Below are 24,579 nucleotides of genomic sequence, written 5' to 3'. Positions count from 1 at the left end.
GGAAGGAAATTAACTTTAATAATTTGGAACTAATATTGTTCATTATATTTGACTAGAATTATGATGTTTAGTATAATTTGAACATTTCTCAATGTAGTCATTATATATACTGTCCTTTTGAATTGATTTTCTACTCTTTGCATCAATTCATAGACATGATCTCACATTTTGTCACTCTACGGACCTTTAGTAAATTTTCAGTCCACTAAGACCCATAAATATATTTTTAAAAGCATTCTTGATATTTTATTTTCCTTTAGTAAATAGTACTTCATTTTTTTCAATTACACATAAAGATAGTTTTCAACATTCATTTTTATAAGATTTTGAGTTCCAAATTTTTCTCCCTCCCTCCCCAAGACAGCAAGCAATGTATAATCATGTTAAACATATTTCTACATTTGTTATGTTATGAAAGAATCAAAACAAAAGGGAAAACCCACAAAAAATAAAAGAGTGAAAATGATACGCTTTCATCTGCATTCAGACTCCATAATTCTTTCTCTGGATGTGGACAGCATTTTCTGTCATGAGTCTTTTGGAATTTAAGACCCAGAGATATTTGTCACACAGTCTGTTGACTAGTCATGTCTCCCTCATCCCATGCTTGTGCAGCTCCTATTTGTGCCAGAGTTTAGGATTAAACATTTATGCATATACATGTTTACTTATCTGGAAAAGGGGGCTACTGATACTTGCCACACTTAGGAGGTTGCTTTGAAGATATGATATAAAAATCACTGTGAATCTATTTCGAAAAGTTTAAAGAGTATATAAAAACCAGACTTCTTGCTTTTCCACCATTTCAGTTGTGTTCAACTCTTCACGACCCCTTTTAGGGTTATCTTAGCAAAGATTAGAATGGTTTGCCATTTCCTTCTGCAGCTCATTTTACAGATGAGAAAACTGAGGCAAACAGGATTAAGTGACTTATCCAGGGTTACATATCTAGTAGATATCTGAGACCAGATTTGAACCCAGGAAGATGAGCCTTCCTGACTCTAGGCTTGGCTCTCTATCCACTGTGCCACCTAGTTGCCCCAAGACCAGAATTAGTATTGTAAAATACTGAAAGAAGAATATTGGGGTTTGTTGAGTGATTTTTATGTCAGTGGTATGAGAGTCTATCCTCTGGAAAGCTGAGTGTCTTCGATTAGCACTAAGAAAATCTCATCCTGAGCCTTCGGGGGAGTGGAGCAAGGAGGGGAGGGAACATGGTTTGCTTACAATCAAACTAAAGAACAAAAGAGAAGAAAGTGTCCCACAGAGGCTTGGCTGGGTTTCCAGCCTGGGGGCCCATGATTATTTGATCCCTGTATCTGTTTGCTAATACGAAAAAAGCTCTCATCACTCGAGGGAGATGTTTGTGCATTTCTCTGGGATGTCACCGTGTAATTCTCATATCACAGCAGCTCAGCTACAGATGGGGATTCATCGAGGGATAAAGGGGATTGGCCCCTTGCCCATAGAGTAAGAGAAGCTTTTCCTTTCTCCTTGGCATTTGGCCATCATGGCTGGCAAAGCCAACAACACCATGACACCAGTGCGTTCAGCAGCTGGCCCATGTCAGGGCTTCTCCAACTCGAACAGGCCCAAACCCTCCAGCTCAACCTTATGAACTTCTGCACTCACTCAACCTCTAGCCTAAGCTCACAAGACAGCCAGTCTTACCCTGCTCATCTTCACCTACCCTGACCCAATATCTTTCACATGAGGTTGCCAGAATCTGGGCCGCCAGACTCTGGGAACGTTAATCCACTTGGTTTTGGAATGCTCTTGCAGGGCTGAGACACTTTAACTGGCAATTGAGAGAATACAACCTTACCTAGGCCACACACTATAGCTAGGCAGCTGCCAACCACCAGCCCATATTTCCCACCCCATCCAGCCCCAACCACCCAGACTCTCTTGGTGCCTTCCCTAATATGCCACAAGTACTGAATCCCTACCCTTTTCTGGGTCACAGCAATTAAATAAATGCTACCATTTGTTCTGAAAAGGGTAAAGCATTTGACTGCCCTATGGACACTCCCTGTGACTTCCTGGATCAAAATTCCCTTCTCTGGCAATCACAGCATGATATATATTGTCTTCTCCTATAGAAATACAAATTCTAGGGTGGCAGAGACCATCTCCCATTTTACAGATATTACGCAGTGCCTGGCACATAGTAAATGCTTAAGAAATGCTTTCAGATTCATTTATTCGTTGTCGATCACTGCTGAGATAATATTTTGTAAAGTATTAAGCACAATGCCTGGCACATAGTCAGTGCTTAATAAATCTTATTCTCTCTCCCAATCAATTAATCAACAAGCAAATATTAAGCACTTATAGAAGCAGGCACCATGGATGTGGAAGAAGTGTACGTTACAGGAGACAGTAAATGGGTAGTCACTGCCACTGTACTAGACATTGGAGATACATGTAGAGAGAATTAAGGAAATCCCACTCTCAAGGAGCATTCCTGGCCAGGTAGCCAAAAGAGGCATCTGTAGAAAGTCAAAGAAGAAAGGAGAGGTGAGGAGTACTTAGACTATGTGGGCTTTAACACGTCCTCCAGCTCGAAGTCCCTTGATTCTGTCATGACAAATGACTTCTTTGAGTCTCAACTTCTCCATTCAGAAGACGGAAGCAGTAATGTTTGCACTGCCTACCTCACAAGGTTGTTGGGAGGAGAAAGTGCCTTGTAAACTTTGGAGGTCTATTGAACTACTACCACAGAGATTACCTCTGTGAATGCCACCCCTCAAAAGGAGGGGAAACTCCACATGTTCAGAAATGACTCTCCACCTTCTCCTTTAAATGTGCCTCTTGTCTCTTCTCTCCTATTTCTGTTAATGGCACCATCATGGATGGCATTCTTAGTAGAACACAAAGGCCCCAAACCTCACAGTCATCTTTGAAACTTCTGTGTCTTGTATCCGGTCAGTTATCAAGCCGTGATCATTCTCTCTCCCTTGCATCTCTCCATTCCTTACCGCTTTCATTGCTGCAACTCTCCTTTAGGGCCCATTTCTCACCCAGACTTGGTTTGGTTTTCCTCCTCTGTTCTTAAAGAGGACCATTGACATCAAGGGTGATGTTTTGACTTGCAAGTGAATTGGATCTAAGTGAGGCAGGGGTGTGCAAAGTCACCAGCCTCACTCTCTCCTCTGGAATCATCGGGGTCCAGTGGCAAAACATGGGTCAGAATCACTGGCAACCTGGACTATTGTAAGGGCCAACTAACTGATTTCCCTTTGCCTATTCTCTGTCTCTCCAATCCATTCTTCACATACCTGTCTAAATAATTTTCCTAAGGTACAGAAATGATTATGTCATTCTCCCGGTCAACAGCCTTAAGAGGCTCCCTATTGCCTCTAATATATGAACTTTTTAGTTCACAATTTAAGTTCCAATGCAGCTAGGTTGTGCAGTGGTTAGGGTGGTGAGCTTGGAGTCAGAAAGATCTGAGTTCAAATACAGTCTCAGATACTTGACTCTATCACCTCTGTCTGTTTAAGTTTCTTCTGCTATAAAATGGGGATCACTTTACAGGTGGGATCATCTACCTCTCAGGGTGGTTGTGAGGATCAAATAAGATAATATCTGTAAAATGCTCAGCACAGTATCTCTCACACAGTAAGCGCTTAATAAATGCTTATTCCCTTCCCCTATGACATCTCTGCATTTTACCTTTCAGACATCATCTCACGCTTCCCCGTTTTTAGTTCTCAGTGTTCAAAGCACGAGGTGTTTCCCCATTTTAACTTGCTTTCTCCCATATCTGTGACCATCCAAGGGCTGCTGATGGAGCACTCATTCCACATGCTCAGCCTGTTGCCATCTTCCTCTAAGCCTTGGTGTCATGGCTTCGGCGAGGCTTTCCCTATGCCTCACATGAAAGCAATTGCCTCCACTTTAGATTTCTTTGCCTTTATTACTTTTTCCCATATGTCATATTTGAAATTATATAAGCATAGTCTTTGAGCTGGAAGGAACCTTAGAAGTCACATTACCCAACCCTCTCATTTCACAGATGAGGAAACTGAGGAGCAGAAATATACCAGTCCACATAGGGAGTAGGTGGTAGAGCTTAGATTAGAACCCAAGTCCCTTGATTCCAAATCCAGCACTCTTTCCACTGTACTCTAGAGTCTTCGCATTGTGTTCATTGCATTCCCCCCAGTTGGCCATAAACTCCATGACAGCAGGAACGGCGGCATTTTTCATCATACTGCCGCCATTACCGCGCACAGATCAGTCTTTGGCATGTAGTGTTCATTAAATATTTGCTGAATTATAAAATGTGGGTCTCAGTAAGCTCACTGGATGAGGGGTCAAGAGATCTGGGTCTGAGTCCTCACTCTGCCACCCTCTTGCTATATGAGCTGGAACTTTGCCTTAGTTTGGAAGCAGCTAGATGGTGGAGTGTAGAAAGCACTAGGCCTGGAGTCAAGAAGAACTGAGTTCAGATCCAGCCTCAGGCACTTATTAGTTGTGTGAGACAGTAAGTTACTTAATCTCTCTTGGACTCAGTCTCCCCAATTGTAAAGTAAGCATAATAATAATAAATATCCAACGACCTTCACAAGGCTATTGTGAGGATCAAATGGGATACTACTTATAAAGTGCTTAACGTAGTGCCTGGCATGCAGTAGGCATCATATATAAATGCTTATTTTCTTTCCTGTCTGTCAAATGAGGCTGTCAAAGGAAAGCATCTCTGTGTGGTCACTTTCAGCTCAAAAACCCTTTGCTCCCCCTCTAAGAAACACCAAAACACTGACCTCCATGACCTGCTTCACGAAAGGTTGCCTTTGGGGGTTTCTAATTCAGATGGGCCAGCCTGCCCTTCCTTCATCCTCAAGCACACTGATCAGCCTGATTGATTGATCCTCAATTATGCTGCCCTGAAACAATTTTGGAAAGTCAATGGAGGCCCAATTTCTTTATGTTTCCGTGTTAAACATGCCCCACTCCCTCCTTGTTCCCTCCATGGAATTTCCCTGCCACTGAAAAAAATTGGCATCATGTTAGCCCGGTTGCATAGGAGGCACAGATATAAGGACTTAGAGAAGAGAGAGGGAAACTGGAATTACATTGGACTTGACTCTATTTAGAAGTGCACACACACACACACACACACACACACACACACACACACACCCTCAGGAAGTCTGATTTCTATTCTCCTGAACCCCTAAGACAAAATGTGTCCTAGATTGTAATTCAGTTGGAGGCCTGGTTTTGGTTTCCACACTGATCTCATTCTGGGGGAGCAATAGCAGCAGGAACTTGTGTCTGGACAGCTGGCATTTCCTGGCGGAATTTGTGCTTGTTAGGGAGGAAAACACACCTCTGTCATGCACAAGGGTGGAGAGGCAGACACAGGGAGGGTGATGCAGAGTGAGGTTGGAGTGATGCTAAGAGAACTCAAACAGATGAAAGAAAAGTTCTTCCTCGGTATAGACTAACCAGAAAACAGGATTTACATATTCTATCCCAACTCTGACACCCTGATGCAAGAATTCAAGGGAATGCATCTGATGTAATGCATGGCATTGTGACGTAGTGGATAAAGAGCTGGCCTCTTCAGGAAGACCTGGGTTCGAGTCTTACCTCTGACAAATACTGGCTCTGTGATCTAGGGCAAATCTCTTAAACTTTCAGAGCTGCAGGCAACTTTCTAAGATGACTGGGGTGGGGGTGGCCTGCATTGATAAAAGGAGCCTTCTCACTTGGGAGTTCTCTATTCCAGTGAAAATCAGATCCAGTGCTTCTTTCTACAAAGTCTGCTGCTGTCAAAATCTTCATTGTTATTGCCACAAGGAAGGTTAGTCACTTACATCCAAATTTGGATGCCCATTGCCCCATGAACATTATCTCATACTGTTCTATCAGTTAGCAGGGCATGACAAATGAGCTTGAAATTTGAACCTCGGTTCAAATCTTGAGCTTTGCCACCTACTGTATGACCTTGATCAAAGCCTTTAACTCTCTGAGTCTCAGTGCTCTGATACGTAAAATGAGGGGCTTGGAAAGATCCTTGGATTTGTCTTTAGAGGTCCTCAGTCCTAATCCTATCAGGGATTGAGCCTAGAAAAGTCATTTAATATGTCTGGACTTCAGTGCCCTTGTTTGTAAAATATGAGGCTTGGACTTTCCTTTCCAGCTCTTGATCCTTCTAAGGTACCTTCTACTGTCACTCTAAATCCTGTGATCTGATAATTACTACATACCAAGAGGCCTTAGAAATCCTGCTTTTGTAAACTGGGAAAGCATGGGAAATTAATCCCCCAAATATTAATAGCTCTCCAGAAAAGAAATTCGAAAAAATACCCACATATTTATGTGATCCATTCAAGATAAATTTTGAATATCACCAACATAATAATACTGTTCTTCTATTACTGTAATCATATGCTATACAATGTTCTTTTCTCCCCCATTCTCTCCCCATGCCAGTTGCTCATGCCCCATTCTGTAATGGTCTTTGGCCACAACCCTCATCTGTGCAGTTTTCCAAGATCCTTCCTGCCTACACGTCACATGTCTCTTGGAGGAAGGAGCAGGTGAGCAGTGAAGATCCGGAGGTAACAAGGGAAAAGAATGATACATGTGGAGAGTGAGGTCACATTTGAGCAAAGTAGGACAGGGAAGATATAGAAGACAGAACCACAAAAGAAGATGGAGGGTAAAGGTTGGACTGGGTGATGTCTAAGGTCCTTTCCAGTGATAAATAATCTTATGATCAGTTGGTAAATTCTGTCAACTACAGCATGGAATCATCTGTCTTCCACTGCCTTCTCTCCAGTCTCTCAGACATCAACCATGGCCTCAACACTTCTTATCTGTTCTTATCATAACCTAATATAGAAGCCACATAAGTTAAAATAAGACTGTTCCCCTTTTCACTATTATTAGAAATATTCCTACAAATGCTATTGATACTAATAAAATAAGAGAAGGGAGCATGCATTTATTAAGCACCTAGTATGTGCCAGGCACTCTGCTAAGCACTTTGCAAATATTCTCACTTGGTCCTCTAAACAGCCCTGGGAGGTAGATGCTATTATTAGCTGCATGTTACAATTGAAGAAACTGAAGAAGACAGATGTTAGGTAACTTGCCCAGAGTCAAACAAATAACAATTGTCTGAAAATGGATTTGAACTCCTGTCTTCCTGACTCATGCGTCAGAGAAGAACTCTGAGTAGAGAGTTGATCTCAGGAAAGACCTCTGGTTGAGTGGGAAGAGAGTTCAAGACTTGTATTGCCAACGGCTGCTTGGAAGAACTGACTTAGGAAGAAAAATGTTCTGTCTGTCACCTATTGTCTAAGAGATGGAAACTTGTCAGAGCCCAGCCAAGGAAGCAGGCACAGAAAAGCTCTGTAGAACCCAGCCTTGGGATTTTTGCTTTTACTGAGAGATTATGATACTATCTCAGAGGACAGTCAAGGGAGCAGACTTAGAAAATCTCTGCAGATCCTGGCTAAGGGTTTCTGCTTTTGCTGAAATAATGAAACACTAACTCAGAAGGCCAAAAGAAAAGCAACAACAGCAGAGCAGTCAGCAAAGGGCCATCCCTATTTATCAGTGGCATGGACTTGAATCTCTCTCTCTCTCTCTCTCTCTCTCTCTCTCTCTCTCTCTCTCTCTCTCTCTCTCTGTCTCTCTGTCTCTGTCTCTCTCTCTCTCTCTCTCTCTCTCTCTCTCTCTCTCTCTCTCTCTCTCATAATTTCTCTCTCTCTTTCCCTCCCTTTCTATCTCTCTCTCTCACAATCTCTCTCTCTTTCTCTCTGTCTCTCTTTCTCTCTCTATCTCTCACTTTGTCTCTCTCTCTCTCTTTCTCTCTCTTTCCCTTCCTCCCTCCCTCTCTCTTTCTCATAGTCTCTCTCTCTCTTTCTCTCCCCCCTCCTCGCATGCACACTCTCTCTCTCCCCCCTGTCTCCCTCTGAAGTACTTACAATCATTAAATTGTTCTATTGACTATTTCTGAGCAAAATAAAGAATATTAAGGTCAACAGTGCATAGTTATCAGTTGACCTTGGCATACGGGTTCCCTAATATGTGCTTCTTTGCTATGGTTGTATAAGTTTAGGCCCCAGTGGATGCATGTACTGCTAGGAGAGCATGTTTTCAGTTATGAGTTGAATGTTATATTACTGTTATTGTTATTTAGTAAATGTTTCTGATTTAGTTAACTAAGTTCATTTTGGCCAATTTATTAAGTAGAAAGCACACTGGTGATGGCTGAGGAGCTAAAGAGTCTAGCAGCAGGGAAGCAGCCATCCAATCAGGGTTGGCCCTAGGACTATGAGAAAAAGTGGTGCAGCAGTGGCTACCCTCTTTGGAAACTCCCAATCTGCCAATGAAAATTCAGGTTGGGTGATTCAGCCAGTCAGCCAGCCAGGGCAAGAGAAAGAGAATCCATGTCACAGATGTTTCTGTAATTTTTTTAATCCTACTCTCTTTATGATAAAGGCAAAGCTTTTTTTTAGAGCATTGTGCATTTTTATTTAGTCACTTCTAATCTTCCTTAGTTCCTCTGCACCAAACAGTTCAGACTGAAAAAAATGACTCAGGAGATTTACCCTGACAATCTTAGAATACCACTAACCTTTGTATGACAATCAAATTCATTTCAGTACTTTATAGAGACTTCCTACTTCCTCGAATTCATAGTCTTTCTATCTTTGTATCAAAGAAGCAAATTTCTCCAAAATCATAGGAGACAGTTGGTAAGGTCATTAAAAAGACCTTTACACATAAAGCAAGCAACGTTGTTGGAAGGAATCTTCGAGATCCTTCAAGCTGCCACTTCCATTTCACAGTGAGCAAACTAATGACCAGAGAGGCTGAATGACTGCCTGAGATTTCACAGCAAGTAAAAGACAAAGCCAGAGTGTGAACTCAGGTCTCCTGAGTCCTATGCTGATACTTATTCTGGAACATAATAGCTGCCTACCACAGTCAAAAGTGACCAGCCAACTTTGTTATTTTCTGAAATTGTTTTAAAAGGGCAGTTATATTTTACCATTTGCCACAATTTCTTCTTTCTCTCTTCCTTTGTTTCTTTCTTCCTATTCCTCTTCTCCTCCTCCTCTTCTTTCTTCTTCTTCTCCTCCTCCTTCTCCTCTTCTCTTTCACCTCCTCCTCCTTGTTTTCTCCTCCTCTTCCTCCTCTTTTTCCTCCTCTTCCTCTTTTTCCTCCTCCTTCTCCTTCTTCTACTTCTTTTCCTCCTCCTCCTCCTCACAGCAACATATTTAAATGCTACTTTTAAATCTTGGGAAACATAGAAAGCTTCCTATGCAGAGGTAGAAAGAATGCTCAACTAGGAGACAGAAGACCTGGGTTTGATACCCAGGTATGCAGTTAATTAGATTGTGACCTGAGGTCATCTCCCTTTTCTGGGCCTCAGTTTCCACATATAAAACCACTCAGCGTCCTCAGCTCCAACCTTAAACTCTTAACCAAGGTAAAGTATTAAGAACTCATTTCTGTATCATGGTTAAGTTTTATGCAGCCTCACAACTACCTTACAAAATCGGTCAGATGAGGGATGTCCTAACTTTACAAGTAAGGAAACTGAGCCTCAGAGAGATGAAATGACTTGTTCAACCAAGCTTACACAGCAAGTATGAGACCTAGGACCCCAACTTCAAGCTATAAGTATTTTGTATATCACCATTTTGTAGATACTGATAGGTATTCGTGTTGTCTCCTTAAACAGAATATAACCTCCTCCCCAGGAGAAACTATTTCATCTTTTGTCTCCAAATCCTAGTGCTCGGTAGAGTGCTTGATACAAAGTGAGTACTGAATGACAGCTTATTTATTGATGGATTGATTGGAACTCCTACTAGGCCATGTTGCCTCTTATCCTGACCAGCACTTTCTTCTTTTCCCTCCACTCATCATCAAAGTCAATCTTATCATTTCTTGCTGATAAATTTCCATCCTCATCACCTGTCTCAGAACAAAACTTTTTCAGAAGGAAAAATACTACAAAAGTATTTCAAGGGTATTTCTCTTTCATGAATTTCTACAACCTGGTGATATATCTTCCAAGGACTAGTTCCAAACAGGAAATTTAGCCAATTTTGTCCCTGTCTCCCAGTCAGTTTGGTAAGTGACCAGCTTATTTAATTTGTGAAACTATAAATTTGGTCTTTGGATACCCGTTGTGGTCCCTTCCAGAACCCAATCCATGAATCTTAAAATCCCAAGATTTTATAATTGATGTCTTAGACTCATTCAAAGGCTCCATTGACCTGAATAATGAAACTGTCAATAAGAACTACAACAGGGCAGTGACAGTTGATACAGAGAGAATTCCAGAGAGGGCACTTGTACCTTCACAACCAAGCTACTTGTTAATGAAAGATTTGAAAGAATATCAAAATCACTTAATAAGAGCACCACTAATAGAAGGAATCAAGTTAGAAGAAGAAATTAGGGAGATATAGTAATTGATAGTTGGCAAATAACTTACAATCATCTTTCAGGATGCAATTTTTAAGTTTCTGGGTTCCTAGAATTATAGGATGATGGAATCTCAGAACTGGAAAGGACCTAATCAAATCCATACCTGAGTAGGAATTTTCTCAACAGCAACCCTTACTAGTAGCCTTTGAAACTGTGTATGAAACTCTCTAATAGTGGGGAACTTGCTACCAGCCTCAGTTCTACCACTGGACTTCTTTAATTTGGAAGTTTTCCCTTACCTTGACCATAAATTTGCCTCTGGAGACTTCTGCCCACTGCAGCCAGTTCTGCCCTTTGGGGTCAAGCAGAACAAGTATAATCCCTTTTTCATGTTGTAGCTAGTGTCTGAGGTCAGATTTGAACTCAGATCTTCCTGACTCTAGGCTCAGTGCTCTATCCACTGAGCCATCTAGCTGCTTATAAATACGAACCTATGTTCCACTAAAATACCAGTTACCTTTTATATGAACTGTTGTCTCCCCACACCTCCCTTATTCTTCTACACCTATCCTCTTCTCCTAGAGTAGCCTTCTAGTTGATCTCCCTGCCTCAAGTCTCTCTTCTCTCCAAGTAAACTTAAACACAGTTGTCCAAGTGAAAAAAAAGAAGCCCAGGTTTGGCCCCCTCACTCCCCTTCTCCGGTAGTTTTCTATTGCCTCTAGGCAATCAAATGCCTAGTCTCTTCACAGCCTGGCTCCAACCTCCCTTTCTGAGCTCAGTATACATTTAGTCCTCTACACACATGCTTCAGGACAAATAATCTGGCATCTTGCTGTTCCCCACACACCCCATCTCCCAGGCCTGTAGGGATGTCCCCCATGCTGGAATGTAATCTTTCCTTCCCTCCACCTCCTAGAACACTTAATTTCGTTCAAAACCAAGCTGAAGACCTACCTTCTACATGACGCTTTTCCTGATGCCCTCAAATACGATTGATCTCCCTGCCCAATTCCCTTACAATTTTTTTTGTATATGTCTTGTATATGCTATATGTGTATTTATTGTTTCCTCTCTATAGAAGGGAATGCATAGAATGATTTGAGAACGAGGACTTTTGCCTTTGTAGAGCTCCTGGAACTTTAAAGACATTTAATAAATACGTGTTGAGTAACCGATATCATCTGCATGTCTTTCTTTGCCTTTGATCCTTTTACATTGATGCTGTTGCTGCTTCACTAAAAGGGACCAATTTCTTCCTGTGTCTTTGACATAGCTGATTTTCCTATTAAGGACCTGGTCTTTACTAAATGCAGTGTTTTCTTTTTGCTTCTTGATTTAGCAGCACTGGGAAAGATCATTCCTGTTTCCAGGCCTCTAAAACATCTTTGCCCAAGATGGATTTCCTGGCTGACCTTCAATTCACCTCCTGTACCAGAGCATGACTCTTCTTTCAGGGAGAATTGTATACATTGATGGAGAACTGGAGGGACAGGTATGCTGGAGCTAGCTTGTGAGCCAATTGTTAAATTTTCAGTGGGAGCTTTTATATCTCGGAAACTGGCAAACACTACAAACAAGGGCTTGACTTACTGTTTTGTTGATTGTCTAGATTTAGGAAAGTGATGGAGAAAATGTTAATAATGCAGATTTAATTTAAAAGTGTTTCCTATGTATATTTTACCTCAGAAAGTCAGTTGTTGAAGATTTGCCGTCATAACTCTAACTGTAGGGATCAGACATCGGTACCCAGAAATGATCTCCAATGACTAGCTCGAGCACAGCATTGACATTAGAATCCTTCAGGATTTAGGTTTTCCCCAGAGTACAAGTAGATCACCTGGTTATTTCTTTCATATTCAATTCATGAAAAATAATTAAGCACCACAGGTGGTACAAAAAATATGAGACATAGTGTCTGAATTCAAGCAGCTTACAATATAATAGGGAAAAGGAGGGGAGACAGATAAAATACGTACAGATGAAGTAATAATCAAGACCATAGAATAATAAAAGCAGAGACAATTACTGTCATTGGAATGAACAAATACTGGAGAAGATAAAAAGCTTAGAGCATAGCATATAGAACATTAGAACTACAAGGAAACTTACTCCATCAGCAATCCTTTATTTTACCTCCCACATGCTGGGCCCTGGAGATACAAAGATAAAGGTGAGGTGGCCCCTGTTTATATCCTACTGGTAAACAACATGATGTTGGTTTGGACCCCAAACCCGTCTCTTGCTACGCGTGTGGCTGACGGCAAGTTATGTAACTTCTCTGGCCCTCAGTTTTCTCATCTATAAAAGGAGATTAGATAAACTGGACTCCAAGATGCCTTTCAGCTCTAAATGCATGATGAGTAAATGCAAGAAAAATACAACATAATATAGGGGTAGAGGACACTGAAAACTGAAAGAATCTAGAGAGGTCTCTTTAGAGAAATCACATTTGAGCTAATTCTCACCTGAAGTTAGCTAAGGGAAGAGGGAGGCCCAGGACAGCCTGTAAAAAGGCAAAGAGACCGGAAATTCAGTGTGATGTATGAAAAACAGCAAAAAGGCCAGTTTGGTTGGAACATAGAGCATGTATGTGTACATGGGGAGAGGAAGGAGAAAAGTAATGTGTAATCAACCTATAAAAATAGACTACAGATGTATTGTCATTAACTTTAACTGTCAAATGGAGGATTCTCTGTTTTTGCAAAGAAGTCACACGGAACTACCAGGAAGCTTGGTGGTGCAGTGGACCTGGAATCAGGAAGATCTGAGTTCAAATCCAGCCTCAGACACTCACTAATGGTGTGACCCTGGGCAAGTCACTTAACCTCACTTTTCTCATTTGTAAAATGGGCATAATAATAGCACCTATCTCCCAGGGTTGTTGTGAGAAGCAAATAAGATAATAATTATAAAGCAATTAGCACAGCTCCTGGCACACAGTAAATGCCATATAAATGATATCTATTATTATTAACTAGTTTTACCCTTGAATAGGGAGTAGCATGTTCAAACTTGTCATAAGTGTAAAGAATAACAGAGGCAGAAAAGGTCTTACAATATAGACTGTCAGAGAACAAAGGGAACTTAGAGATCATCTACTCCAATTGCTTCATTTTACAGTAGGAAAAACTGAGGCTCAGAGAGGGAAATGGAATTCAAAAGAATTTGAAGTCAATGCACACTGGCCTCATCGAGGAAAGCTTCAGGAAGAACCTGACCTGGACCTTGAGGAACAGGTAGGACTTTTGTAAGTAGAGAGAAGGTGGGAAGAATAATTTAGCCTGAGAAACCATTGTAAGAAATGATAAATAAAGGTGCACATAGTCAAATGGAATGCACTACCTTCTCAAAAGTTAATAACAAAACAGAGGTAACAATTAGGCAAACTGGGAGTTTTCAGACGCTTGCGTAACCCAAAGAACAACTCAGTAGAATTGTCTTTATACTAAAAAATGTTGATGCACGATCACTTGCGTCTCTATATTGAGATTTGGGAAAGAGTTGCCATTGTTACCATTATGATGTAGAGTAAAGGACACTGAATTTAGAGTCAGTGGGTCTCCTACTGGATCCTATTCTCAGTTCTGCTATTTTTTATCTACGCAATTCTGGGGAAGTCACTTAACTACCGTATGCCTCAATTAACTCATCTGGAAGATGAGGAAGTTGGGTTACATGAGATATAAAGATTTCTTATAGCTCTGACATCCCATATTCCACATTCTGAGCCAACTGGGACATTCTTTCTATTGGGTTTTAATGTCCCTTCCAGCTATAACATCCTGTTTAATGTTCTAAGGTTCCTTTAAGATTCAAGGTTCTGTGTTCTAAGATCCCTTTCAGTGCCAATATTTTGTTTTATGTTCTAAAGTCTTATGCTTACAGTGCGAGTTCCTTATATCCCCAGCACTTGGTAGAGTGCTTGGCACTCTGTAAGTGATTAATAAATGATTTTTCATTCATCTATCCATTCTAAGGTTCCTTTTAGCTCTGACAGTCTATATTTTATGATACCCTCCAACTCCAACATTCCATTCTGTAAGGTCCCTTTGAGTTCTAACACTCTCTGTTTTATGTTCTAACGTCCCTTCCTATTTCAATTATATGTGGCGTCCACCTTACTCTCTTTGGGCCCTTTGTCTAATCAGGTATCAGCCAATTTCTGGTGTTGACCAGAAGAGAAACAAGAAACTAGTGAGACATGGCAACCACGGAGGAGGTGCCACAGGAGTTTGTAGAACAGAGGCAAGCAGGAAACCTGAGTATCAGTAAGGAGAAAGTTTATTCATTATTTATTTATTTAATATTTAGTCCTTCCTTGGCTGTACCCCAGAACTCCATTAACCAAGAACAAGCTTGGGGGGTCGAGGAGAGAAAGTAGTCAGAATTCTGTATAAATCCAGCTCATGAACAATGAGCTACGAAGCAATTGCTAAAACGAGAGATTGCTGATTGTGCCAAAATTCTAAGTGGAAACAATAGTAGTAATGACAGCCAGCCTGTCTCTTGAGCTTCCCCTAACCTCAATTTAAACATTGACATCCCACCTCCATGCCATAAGGTGAACAGCAATTGGGAACTACTTTTTTATTGTATGAAACCCTTTGTTCAGCCCCAGGAAAGAGCAAACAACCTAGGAGACTAAAGCAACTAAAAGTCGTCTCTTCTACAATGCATGGGTTTGGATAATATCTATGCATTGATTAGAGACAGTCTGGGTCTAGGAGATGCCGTGGGCATGCAATGAAAGAGTAGATGCTCTATTATGTATTCACTTTTTCCTTTTATTGATTTTAGATTGAGTAAAAACATTTTATTCTGTAACTTTGCACATCTTTCCATTTGGTTGGGTAGCTAACTATATTATGTCAAGGTCAGCCAGCTAGAGCTTAGTGAAATATCAGAAAAACAAAGTAGAGTCTCCAGTAGCTAAGAGCACCATACCTAACTCAGATTGGGTAAATCAACACTAACCATGCCCTTTAACCTGATCAGACAAGTACAGCCATCCAGAAAGCACTGGACATAGAGGACAGAAGCTGCTCTGATAACAATCTAGCAATAGTAAGAGGAAGCTAGGTGGCACTGCTAGTGGACATAGTTAGAAAACCACAGAGAGCTCAACACTTCCTGAAATTCCTTCTAGAGAAGGGTTCAGGTTATATCTGCTAGGAGGAGCATGAGATTTCGCAAGACTGAGTCATTTTGGTGAATAGTGTCAGGTAAGTAGCTAGTAACGTGTCCTTGTGATTAAATGATTATTATTACTCCTGGGAGAGTAGCATGGAAATTAATAACTAAAATAGCACTTTTTGCATGTTTGTTGGTATAATTTTTAACACGTCTAGAATATAACTCACTTTTTTCTGTTGTATAAAACTGGTGGGATTATACTGGTGGGTATCTTGTAGCTTGATATAAAATCTTAAAAATTTAGTGAAATTAAACTATTTATTAAGCATCTCTTAGCACTTGTCTAATGAGGGTTGTTTTGAAGATAAAATGAGATAATATATGTAAAGTGTTTTATAATCATTCAAAGCACTAGTACATGTTAACTGTTGTGGTTGTACTTTATGAAGAACTCTGTGCTTGATTGGGACAAAGAAAGATACCAATTTCAGGAAAGATATTCCCCGCCTTCAATGGGGGCTGGATTCAAATTCCACCATTGGCAGTTATGATCTGCATGATGATGACTAAATCACTTCACTTTTCTGAGTTTCAGGGTTTTTTTTTTTTCATCTGAACAGTGGGAATTTTTTTTTAAAGAGGGGTCCTACCTCACTGGGTTGTTTAGAGGCTCAGAGGAAATGATGTATCTAAAGCCCTCTAGAAAATTAAAAGTACTATGTAAATGTCAATTGCTGTGCTATTAGATACCAATGCATGTAACTACAACGTTAAATCTTACGTAAGTGGGTAAGAGAGTTAGAAAACAAAGTGTTATAATCCGTATTAAGTACCATCCATTAAATTAGGTGCTAAAATCTGGTCTTATTACTTTTTGAACAGTTAAATGGACTTGGTTAATTTTCTTTCAACTTTATTCTTGTTATGTAATCTGAAAATGCCCTTGCAACTTAAAGATAAAACAAGCTAAAACTGTTGCAACTGGCCAATGGACCAGCAGATCATAAACCAATATGACTGCAGGAGAGAGACTGAATTATTCATTAAGGGAAGGCAATATAAGATTTCAAGCTAGAAAAAGCTTAGAAATAATCTAGTCTGACTCCATCCCCTTACAGATGAGTATACTGAGGTCCAGAGAGGAAACGGTACTTGCCTAAAAAGACACAGGTAATTAAGTAGAAGAGTCAGGACCCAATCCAAGATTCTCTATGCTCTTACCCAATATTTTTCCTATTTTTAATTCATTAATAGGTGAGGAGAGAACAGGTTATTTAAGGCTTTGTCCAGGTCTAAACAGACAAACGAATTGTAGCTTTAAGTAATTATCTGGTGGATTAGAACTGGGAGAGGGGAAAGGACAGTCTGATTAATTCAAGGGGGAAAATAATCCATGTTGGCATTTTTAAAATGTGGACAGGGTGTAGTGGCTCAGAGTCAGTCCTCAAACAACTCTACTTCCCACCAATCTTTCCCAGCACTGTCCTGCTGGGTTATTCTAAGTAGAAATAAAAGCTGTTGCTATGGACAACTCCTTTAGCCAATCACAGAATGGAAAAAAATGACATTCTTTTAGAAATGTTTAGTCTTTACCCACACATGCATGTCTAGAATAAAAAGCACTCTTTTGGAGCCTTTCTGTGTATCTTTGAGGAGTTAGATGTTATACCGTCTTTCATACATACTCTTTGGGCTATTCTTAACAAACAGCAGAGCTGACAGATGAATAAGCGTCACGATTTGAAAGGGTATTGGTTACATGGGGTACTAGCCCGAAACAGGACATTGCCAAAAGTTACACCATTATAACTTCATTCACAGAAGTATAGAATTTGGAGTAGGAAGGGGCCTTGGAGATTTTGGGATCTTAAAAATCATTTAGGAGACCTTCTTGGTCACTATGCAAATACTCCTGGAATATATTAAGCTTTATCTACTAACACCTTAGAAAGACCTTATGTGGAATAAGGTTAGGATAGGGCCTGGGATAGAGCAGGGCAGTCCTGGTTGGAGGAAAGGGGTAGCATGTCAAGAAGAAGGACAAGGAACTGCTGAAAGGAGAAAAACAAAGGCACAAAAGATCAAAGGCAGTATGAGAGTCTGGAAATAACAGTAGCTAGCATTTACATAGAGGTTCGAGATTTTTAAAGCACTTTACATGTGAAAGTCATTCGATCCTTACAACTTTGTGAGATAGGTACTGTTATTAACCCCATTGTATAGATGAGAAACTGAGGCACAAAGAGATTTAATGACTTGCCCAGGTCCACAAAACTAATAAGTATGTGAGGAAGGATTCAGACTCAGTTTTTTCCACCTCCAAGTCCCACACATTGTACCATCTAGCCACTGTAATCAGAGAACTTAGATTTGAAATCTGGCTCTGCTTTGTTCAGTCACTACCTCAATGTGGGCCTCAAATTCTCCATTTGTAAAATGAGAACATTTAGTAAATCAGCAATTCACAAGCTCTTTGGTCTCAGGATTCCTTTACATTCTTAAAAATTATCGAGAACCCCAAAGCTTTTGTCTTGGGGGGGGGAGGGTATATCTATCAATAGCTGCCACATAAGAAATTAAAATGCCATAATACCATTATGAAAATCGTTTTGATCTATAGACCCAACTTTGGGAACTGTTGAACTAAATCATCTCCAAGGTCCTTTCTAGTTATAAATCTTTTAATTTATGATGGTTATCTTTTTTAATATCCTGACAGAGAATCAGTTCCAGACTTCAAAATAAAAATAAAACTGCATGAGCTAGTTCCACTGCTATATGTACTTGCATGGTTATCTCCATTGTGTCATCTTTTTTGATGGGATTAGGCAGAAGTGGTCCAGGGACAAGCCACTATACTACTATTATTCTTTTATATTTAATTCTCTCAGGATTGTTGAACAGATAGATTAAAAACACTGCTTTTCATAATTGTTTAAGAGTATTGGGAAGCAATTCTGTAAGCTTACTGAAAACATCTTTGGGACAGCTCCAACAGCAGAGAGAATGACAAAGAGGACATGTACCTGTTCTGACAAGGCTTCAGTTTTTCTTCTAGGTTTCTATGTTTTGAAAGCTTTTCATTCCACATAGTTGGGAGATGGTAAGTACTCAAAATGGGTGAGATCTATTAAAAACATTGTTCTTAAATTGTTGTGGATCAATGTTATGGCAAGGCTAATGTGCACAATAGTTCTGTCTGTAATGATGCTCTGGTTCTAAATAATTTGCTAAATTCTCAAGGGTGCTTTGGGGTTTGTACTTATAGTGCGAGGATATGTTGTCTCTTAAATTTTAAGTGCATAGAGTGGACTTTATATGTTAAATCCAACTCTCTCATTTTACAGATGAGGAAACAGGCACAGAGAAGGTAAGTGACTGGTCCAGTATCACAAGTGAGTAGACATGTAACCCCAGGATTCAAATTCAGGTCTTCCTAGCTCCAAATACAGTTCCCCCTCCACTATATGATGCTTCCTCCCATAAAGAAACTGAGGCTCAGAGAGGTTAGTGACTTAATCAACTTTACCAAGTTGAGGAAGAATTTGAACTCATAACTTCCTACCTCTCAGTCCAGAGTTTGATACACCCTACAACATTGCTACCAAAGGATACTGAGGTCTAGTATATCATTCTAGTAGAAAGAGTATTAGATTTTGAACCAGAAACTTAGGTCAAAGCCCCAACCTTTGATACTCACTAAGTCTTTTTTGGTATCCAGTAGATGCTCAACTTTTTCAGCCTGTGTGATATATTGTATAATTTCCATCATTTGACTGCATAATCCATATTGGTCAATAAGTCTAGGCTCCCTAAGAATAACCATTCTGAAATTTCTTTTGATGATGACCTAATTCTAAATCCCTATAGTAAATTCCATCTGTTTCCCAAACCCTCAATTCTAGTGCTTTCTTTCTAATAATTACTTCTAATTTATCTTGTAGATAATTTGTCTTTAGTTGAGATATGAAGAAAGCCAGGGAATTCATGAGTTATAGATGAGAAGGGAAAATATTCCAAACACGGGGGACAATCAGAGAAAATGCCTGGAATTGAAAGATAGAGTTTCTTGTTCACAGAACAGCAAGGCAGCCAGGGTCACTGGATCAAAAAGTATGTGGCATGGAGGGAGGCATAAAAAGAATGGAAAGGTGAGTTGGGGTAGGGGAGAGTGTCTGGGGAGCTAGTGGAATTTATTAAGTGGAGGCAGGGATGACATGGCTGGACCTGCACTTTAGGAAAATCACTTTGGCAGCTTGATGGAGAATGGGTTGGAGTGGGGGAAGACTTGTGGCAAGCAAACCTCCCAGCAGGCGATTATTCTATTAGTCCAAGCAGAAAGTGATGTGCTCCTACTTCAAACTGGTGGCACTATTAAAGAAAAGAAAGGGGCATATCGAAGAGATGTTGCAAAGGGAAACTGACGGACCTTGGCAACAGATTGGATATAGGAGGTAAGAGAGAGTAAGTCAAGGGTGACACCTAGCTTGCCAGCCTAGGGAACTGGGAGAGTAGAGATGCTTTAAACAGCAATGGGGATGTTTGGATGGGGAGAGTCTTTATGGAGGGAAAATGAGTTCAGATTTAGACATCCATTTGAGTTTAAGATATTTACTAAACATCTAGTTCAAAATGTCTTAAAGACAGTTGGAGCTGTGAGACTGCAGGTCAACAGAGAGGCTAAGGGCAGGGTAATTAGATTTGAGAATCATCAGCATAGAGACCATATCATATCATATCATATCACCATTATCATTTCATGATAGAGATGACAATTAAATCCGTGGAAACTGATAAGATTGCCAGGTATAATAGTGTAGTAGGAGAAGAGAGGAGGGCCCAGGATAGAGCCACCTGTGGGCCACCTATGTTTATCAGGCATGACCTGGGTGAAGATCCAGCAAGGGAGACTGAGATGGAGCAGTCTGATAGGTAAAAGGAAAACCAGGAGAGAAGATCTGTCCCAATCAATCCTCATAAGGAAATAATTTTCATGGGTGAAGGGATTAGAAAAAAAAACTTGCTGTTTGTGAAGTTTATTGAAATCTACTTACATTCACCTAAAAATTAGAGGTAGATATAAATGCAGAACAGATCTAGGCATGGCCTCTACCAGACTAGTGAAATTGCAGACTTGAGGGCCTCAGTCAGTTATAAAAAATCTAGACCATCTTGACTGATTGGGAATTTGCTAGAAGCTCAGTCTGGGATATTAGGGACTTCCAATCTTTGCCCAATAAGAGTTAAAGAGCATAAAATCCAAAGAGTGCATGTAAAGCAGGGATTTCAGTCTAATTTTGCAGACGGGGAGACTCAATCTTAGTCAGAGTCAAGGCTTACACACAGGCATAAAAATGAGGGAGGGTACAATTTTCATTAATGGTATTTTGGAAGGAGCATTACACTCAGAACCAGAAAATTTGGATTCAAGCCTTAGCTTTAAACCTTACTAGTTGTGTGACACCTGCACAAATTGTCATCTTGCTGAGACTTCCATTTGCAAAGCATTGCTATGAGAAGAAAAAAGCCTTAAAATGCTACAGAAATGTGATTTTTTTATTATTTAAGAAGTAGAACAATCAGCCTTCTAAAGATTCATCCTGAGGACTCCAGGTCTGGTTTTAAACCAGCACCTTTCAGATTCTGAGGAAAAGATGGCACCAGTTATAATACAATATTGCATCCCTTCTTCCTCCCTCACTCTTGCCTGTTATGCTCTCGTATAGGCTGTCACTTACGTCTAGGGTGGATTCCCCCCTTACTTCTGCTCATAAGAATTGCTACCTTCCTTTAAGATTCCTCTACCATTCTTTAAGAGCCACCTCCTCATTAAAGTCTTCCCTGATCTCCCACTACTCCTGCCCAACTTGCTGGTAATCTCCCTCCTCCATCTATCTCCTGTTTGCTTCTCTGTATACATGGTGCATCCCCAGTAGAATGTAAGCTTCTGGATGACAAAGACTATCTTTGTGCTTCGTTTCGTCTCGGTAGTCCCAGGGCCTACTGCTGTGGTTCAGTCATTTCAGTCATGTCCAACTCTTCATGACCCCACTTGGGGTTTTCTTGGCAAAGACACTGAAGTGGTTTGCCATTTCCTTCTCCAGCTCATTTTACAGATAAAGAAGCTGAGGCAACCAGGATTAAGTGACTCGCCTAAGGTCACACAGCAAGAAAGTGTCTGAGGCCAGATTTGAACTTAGGAAAATTAGTCTTCCTGACTCAAGCCCCTGCACTCTAGCCACCACACCACCTAGCTGCTCCTTCCCAGGCCTAGAGAGTGCCTTAAATGTAGTAGATGTGTAACAAAAGTTTGTTAACATGATTTGCATGTCCCTGCCAGAGTCCAAGAGAAGAAATCCTATCTCAGGGAAACTCTAGAATCTCAAAGACTCGCCTAACTCAGCCTTTGCACTCAATAGATGTTTAACAAATGTTTGATGATGAATGAATGATCTCACAGCAGTCCCTCAAGACATGTCCCTCTGCACGGAGAGAACTGCCAGGCCTGGCTTTCACAAAGTGTGTCCTTGGACATAAGAACCGCCAGATTGTGCAAAAGAACAATCCTTCCCTTCATTCTGTGCGTCCCCAGCTCCTGCTGCTTGCTCCTCACCTGGGTCACTCCACACTGGATCATTTTAGATAGGATTAAGGCAAACAGAGCCTGGACTCCTTGAGATGGAGCGATTAAAAGGAGACCCTTGTGAATACAGCTTCACAGCAGTGCCCCACCCCCACCTCTTCACCAAAGAGTGAGCTGGAGAGACCCAAACGCTCATTCCACCTTAGTACATACGGTTCTGCTCCCCATAAGCACCACAAATAAATCCGCAGGCTTCTAGGTTTGGAACTCTTGCCAGAGCTCAGTTGCTATGGTAACCAGAAGCCAACATGGGAAGCAGGCTTGTGCCATCCTGAGGAATTTTATTAGCAGGCTATGAAAAACTGAACAAACAAAGGGAAGATTTGTCAGGTTGCAGCAGGCAGCAATTTCTTTTAAGGGGGCATCATTTGTTTTCCCCCTTCTGGTCGTTTTTGTTGGAGCTTTAAAAAAATAAAAATCAAATCCAGTCATAAAACTAGTAAAGGTTTTTCTTGGGGTTGGAGTGGGAAGGGATACTAATAAAATTTAAAAAAAAAAAAAGAAAAACAACCTCAATGGAGAATTAGAGAAAGAAGCAAAGGGACTCGGGAAATGTCGAACACCCAAAGCAGCCTTTTCAGCAAGGAGAGATTAATCACAAGGAAGGGGGCTTTACTTGGTTGACGTGTATGTGAGCAGGATGGGGGTGGGGCGCTCTGTTCAGGGCTGCAAACAGTTTCAGGAAGGAGAAGACACAGTAGAATTTTTTTTTCACTCTCACCATCGACTCTGTAGTTCTGACGCAGTTGGCTGAAGCCAACAATGTGAGTAGGTTATGGACTCATGGAATATTAGAGATGATAGTGTTCTTAAAATAGGAGCACAGACCATCAGCATTAAAAGAGACATTAGCCCTCATTCATTCCCTCATTTCACAGAAGTCCAGATAGTGGAGAAACAGTGCTGAAAACGATTCACAGAGCATGGGATTTGAAGTTATAGGACCCAAGTTTCCAATTCTGGCTGTGCTCCTTACTACTTAAGATTGGACAAGAGATTTCACCTCTGTGGGTCCCAGCTTCCTCATTGGTAAAATGTAGGGGTTCATCTAAATGATTTCTATGGTCCCTTCCAACTCTACATCCTATGAACTTGCCCAAGTCCCCATGTCAAAACTCATGACCCCCAGATTCAAAGGGCTGTGCCAACTGTTTTGGTTAGACTGAATTTTGCTGCATTTTATTTTACCATATTGTCTCAATGAAGTCAGCCATTGTCTGGAGTTTAGAGGGCATAGAATCATAGAATCTCTGGTCATGTAGTCCAATCCTTACTTGAGCAGGATTTCTTCTTCAGCTTTATTGCCAGAGGGTCATCCAGGTCTGTTTGAAGTTCTGTCTTCTGGGGACAAGAAGAAATAGCCTAATTCCTCTTCAATATGTCAGCCCTTCAGATACCTATGGGCAGCTACCATTCTACCACCTTCGCACCTACCACCCGTGGCCTTTCTTTTCCTGGCTAAATCGCCCCAATTAATTCCATTCATTCTACGAGGCATGTTCTTTGACCCCCTCACCATCCTGGTGGCCCTTCTTTGAATGTGCTTTACTTTTCAATGTCCTTCCCAACAATGTCCATCCTTAACCAAATTTTAGTTCAAATGTAACCTGGCCCTGGCAGAGATCAACAGAGCTATCCCTTCCCTCATTCTTGAATATTATGTTTCCAATGTTCCTTAAGTTCTCATGAATATTTCTAGCTGCTATGGCACTGCTGACTCACACTCAGCTTGTGGTCTATTACAACCACCTACCCACGCCTAGGTCTTTTGCATAATAGCATAGAAGCTTTTTGAGGACAAGAGTCATTTTATGTTGCATCCTCAGTACCTAACACTGTGCCTTACATATAGTGAGGAATTAATAAATACTTGTGGATGGAATTGGACATGCGGTGTTGCACTTTGATCCAATATACCACTATTGACATTTTTTTCCTTTGACGTGCGGAGATTTTTATTACTTCTTTTTAATTAGGAGATTAGAGCTCTTGGCAGAGGCTTCGCCTTTAAATGACATTTAGAAATCCCTGCCCTAGAATTGTCAAACTCCTAGAACAGTAACTGTCTAAACCAGGGGTGGGGAACCTGCAGCCTCGAGGCCACATGTGGCCCTCTGGGTCTGCAAGTGTGGCTGTTTGGATTCCATCAAAGGGCTGCACTTGAGGACCTAGAGGGCCACATGTGGCCTCGGGGCTGCAGGCTCCCCACTCCTGGCCTCTAAACCATTCATTTCATCCATTCAACCATTCAGCAATAACAACAGCCACAAGAAAGCTTTAAGCTTTATAGTGCATTACACTATTGGTCTTGGAATTTGTGAGGTAAATGTGGCAAGTATGACTATCCTCATTTGACAGAAGAAGCAATCGAAATTCAGAGACATAAAATG

The sequence above is a fragment of the Phascolarctos cinereus genome, unplaced genomic scaffold, assembly GCF_003287225.1.
Source record: "Phascolarctos cinereus isolate Bilbo 61053 unplaced genomic scaffold, phaCin_HiC Scaffold_2;HRSCAF=192, whole genome shotgun sequence".
Lineage (NCBI taxonomy): Eukaryota > Metazoa > Chordata > Mammalia > Diprotodontia > Phascolarctidae > Phascolarctos > Phascolarctos cinereus.
Note: the sequence above shows the minus strand (reverse complement) of the source record.